The 4645-nt window shown below is 42.2% G+C and overlaps 1 pseudogene; it reads right to left on the bottom strand.

Moving 5' to 3' along the window:
• Nucleotides 1-2370: 2370 nt before the first annotated feature.
• On the bottom strand, nucleotides 2371-2488 carry LOC124790212 (annotated as a pseudogene).
• Nucleotides 2489-4645: the final 2157 nt, after the last annotated feature.

The following is a 4645-nucleotide window of genomic DNA, read 5'->3' as shown; positions in this document are numbered from 1 at the left end:
AGCTGAGACTTCGTCGATTTGCGCCATATGGTTGAGAACCTCACACCGCCCCTTCATTTGATACGGTGTGCATTACACATCAAAGGTATCTACCCAGGTAGCTGACTAAGTTGGGTACATGCAAACTTCTTTTATATTAGTCGACTCTTCATTAACGATAACTGTAGCGCACACAGAAATATCAGAGTGATATTCAAGGAAATACGGCATATGCTAGTGGTTAAATGCCAAAGAATTTGAAACAAAGTCCCAGAGTTTAAAGCGCACCTTAAGAAGCAGTGGAGTTCACACATTACATTGCTCTGTAAAACTTGGAAACGACGTAGATAAAATAACATACGATATGAAGGACTATGTGGAGGTGAATGAAAGTGCACGATGTTAGCGTGATCACTGCGACGAATGGGCCCGCCCTCATAGCACAACACACATGAAGGAATGAGAAAAGAATGTACGCCAGCTTACAACAATTACAGTAAACAATGGCGGTGTTCTTCATCACATTATGGCCAGGATGAAACATCTGAATGACTTCACCTGCGGAAGATGACATTACACCACGAGGAATCATCGAGAAACTGGATGGACGATGTGTGACGTGTGTAGCCCAAAAGCAAATTTAGTGTGAGTAGTGATTGTGGGCATACACCTATATGGCGAGTGGTGGGAACACGTAACGCATCCAGGGAGGTGTCAATTAATTAGGTGAAGGGTTTTCTCTAAAGTTTGAGCCCCCCTCCCCTTACTAAGATTTGTTGAGATTTTTTGGCGGCTCCGTCCCCGTAAAGCGAGGTTAACCCCATAATTTGGTAAAAATACCAATAAATGAATATTATTAACTTAAATATTAATTAAAACACTTTAATAAAACCATTTTTATTTAGAATGTATACTAAACAGTGTTTTAAGGCGTGGCTTATTTTAAACATGCCAATCCTGACTGGTATTCGCACGGACAGACGAACAAAAGGGCTCCACGAAAGTGGTATTAATCATGTGGAAAGATCCTTGAAAAACTGAATTTTTATTGCTATGTTTGTAAGTTAAATGTCACTGGATCTTTACTTACTTTGCAGACGAAAGGCAACGTCATTAGTACCTGCCTGCGAGCTGTACTACTATACAGCTTTCCCGTCTCTTCATTTATATGATCACTAAAGAAATTCTTGTCGATTAACCTCGGCTTAGCTTCCTTCCAGAGATGATTAACTTCTTGCTGTCATGTCAATGCATACGCATTGTAAAAGTTTTCATACAGACTCATGGCATTATACTGTATGTGTTGCGGAATATCACGACTGACTCCCCGACTGATGAGCAGTGATTTCGGCCAGCGTGGCAGAGAACTCCCTGAATGAAACCTGTCAATTGTGCGCCACTTGTTTCATACTGGGAAATCCCAAACAAGGCACACATGTAAAGCACCATTTCAGTTCATAGAGGACATAAGGATTTGTGGCACTTAAATATCCCCAATGCTTGGGATTAATTTTACAAAACTGAATGTACGACGTGTAATGTATATTCTCTGAATTAAGTAGCTGACGCGAGATTTTGGTTGCTCCCGACCCTGCCCACTTAAACGAGATGCGGTGAGATTCTGCTGGACCCTCCCCTTCCCACGGTTTTGACCTCACGTAATTAATGGACGTCCCCGAGGAACATTCTGGAACGTCAGCGGTCAGTGTTGCTGTGACACTGTACTCATTCCCCATGTGAATCTTGTCTGCAGCGCATTGGGTCCTGACTTCATTACAAGTGTCGAAAGTGCACACGCGCATCGATTCGGCGAATAAACTGGCTTGTTCGTTCCCCTGAGGACGGGTGAGATGCGCTGGAGTGACGTACTGCACCAGTGAGCGTCCAGTAATTGTCAACAGCGCTGGTCGATGAAAAGAACCCGCTACCACAGAATTCCTTACATTTCAGAGCATGCATTGCTGTCTGTAGTGACAACATGCCCCTTGGTGACCCATTTTGTGAGGTCCAGGAGATGATGATAAATCGAGGAGACGTTAGTGTAATCATTTTCTGTAGTAAAAGTGTCATTTCCGTTCGTCTTATTGTGCATTTTTTTCAGTTACCTTCTGTATCATGCTGCAGCATTTCTTTACATGTATCATCCAGGCGTCATCGACCTATGTTACTTGGCAGCTATATATGATACGACAGTTACAGCACTCTGTCTTCAGGCCACATCGGGATCATCCGACTTCCGTGTCATCCTCAGATGAGTATGCGGATAGGAGGGTCGTGTGGTCAGCACACCGCTCTCCCGGTCGTTATGATGGTTTTCTGTGACCGGAGCCACCACCATTCGGTCGAGTAGCTCCTCAATTGGCATCACGAGGCCGAGTGCACCATGAAAAATGGCAACAGCGCATGGCGGTCTGGAAGGTCACCCATCCAAGTGCCGGCCACGCCCGACAGCGCTTAACTTCGGTGATCTGACGGGAACCGGTGTATCCACTGCAGCAAGGCCGTTTCCCATGCGACAGTTACTTTCATCCTAAATTTTTGCACACCAGTGTACTAAGCACTGAAAGCAGATTATAACTTGAAACTGATGTCAGTGAGATTTCTTTTTCGAAAAATTTAAGTGAGTATCGAAAGCACAAGCTAATGGGAAATGCAGTTATCATATATGTTGTGTCCGATGGTCTGTACAAGACAGTAGCAGGGTGGGTATGACGCATAATTCGATCTTTATATCCATTTACCCTCAGATGCAACCAAAAACATCAGAGAAAACCTCAGTTCGCTAAAATGTAAATTCCCCAATCATACCCTCATCATCGAAGGAGACTCTGTTCATCAAACAATCAAATGGAATATTTATAATTTCGTTAGTGGTGGGCGTTGCGAGACACCCGGCGAAAGAATAATAAATGTGTTTTCTGACAAATCGCTGGAAGAGAGAGTTCGGAACAGCTCTCATGATGGAAATATATTGGTTCTAATGGGAAGAAATGAATCGAGCATCTTTTAGAACGTCCACATTGAAACATGTGTCAGTGACCCAGACACAACTGAATCAACAATGATTACCAAAGTACAAAGCGCAAGTCTAACAGCTAGGAAGGACTAGATAAAGAGGCAGCAGTCATAATCCAACCAAGAATTTGAAATGTTTAGCTCTGAGCAGGAACGTCCAGAAGAACTATCGATTGAGGTTAAAAGTACAGCTGATTATACACTGAATAGGTGCGTATTTAGTAGGACAGTTCATGATGAGAAGAATCCTCAGTTGCCTAGTCATCGTAAAACTACTTCTAAAGAAACAGAGACCACTGTATAATAAGTGTAAAGCAGAGAATAACGCTTTAGATCAAGAGATGTTGAATGAAATGCGTTTGGTTAACGGAGAGTAACACGTGAAGCTTTCTGCTGTACCAAAGTAGGCTTAGGAGGATGTGCTGAACATGTGTATGTGACATACATTGCAGACATACGAGACGTATTCTACGCTTAAACCGTGTGTAAACCTTCACTATCGACTGGGTGGAATACCTTAACTGGATAATTTAATTAAATAAATTAGTTCGGCCCTGTAATCGTCTCTCGTCAAATTAAGAATCAAGGAATGCAAATGACTACTAATCAAACAGTGATCCCAGTGAACTCAATTTACTACTCATGAGTAATCTAATTTCATAAGAAACGAATTTAACAACAGCTGAAATCAATAATATGATTCCTTGGCAAACCTGGATAAAGGATCATGGATGGTAATTCAAACTAACACATCTCTGAACAAAGCAGTTCCATTTGTCGAGAACGTAACATGATTGCCACATGTTAGCATATAGAGACAGAAATTACTAAAGAGGAATATGTGTGTGCATCTATTGATATCTATTGATGTAGCTGAAATCACGTTGAATTTCTAATTCCAAATAATTCTTCAATATGAAGACTGGAGTTACTGAACATCCTTAAGAAAACCTCTTCTTTCCCTACAGTTCATTTCGCTGTTGCAGCTGTGTCTCACCATAGTTAGGATATCTAAGTGGTGGATGAAGAGGCTGCGAATCCGGTCATTGGCTGAGTACCAACAACTCACCTCTGTCTTGTCCAAGTTCAGCTCAGCCAGATGGCAGCCTTCAATCTCAGATGTGCAGAAGTTTTTAAGAAGGCAGGAAAGACTGAATATGATATCTGGAAGTGAAGTAACAATCTGGACGGTAGTTGCGACAATGAAAACTGTGAGATCTATGTTTTACAGAGTTGCATAGTATTGACTGGGCAAAGAATAGTTTTTGCGAGACCAGACCAGTAAGGTGTTGTCTTACAAAATGCTGGCCTCCCTCCGTTACTTGAATTTCAAGTTGATAACCAGCGAAAAAGCTTGTTAGTCTTCGGACTCCAAAATGTGCACAATTTACTTCCACTGTCTGCCTATCTTCGTGTGTTGGCCAATATGACTGGATCCCTGAAAGCACAATCGCACCCTGTTCTCCACTCCTGGTTTATTTATACAGCAATCTCTACATTTCCTTAAACATTCAGTTTGGCATCACTGGTCAAATGTTAGCCTCACACGCGCTACAAAGAAGTCCCAACTCTCTTTTCCCGTTCCACTTTCTCAGAAGTTATTTAAAGCCTGCGGTCTTTTCCTCAAAGTTTGACATCCTGCTGCTTCTCT

Source organism: Schistocerca piceifrons, chromosome 3 (genome assembly GCF_021461385.2).
Source record: "Schistocerca piceifrons isolate TAMUIC-IGC-003096 chromosome 3, iqSchPice1.1, whole genome shotgun sequence".
Lineage (NCBI taxonomy): Eukaryota > Metazoa > Arthropoda > Insecta > Orthoptera > Acrididae > Schistocerca > Schistocerca piceifrons.
Note: the sequence above shows the minus strand (reverse complement) of the source record. Positions and strands in the feature narration are given on the sequence as shown.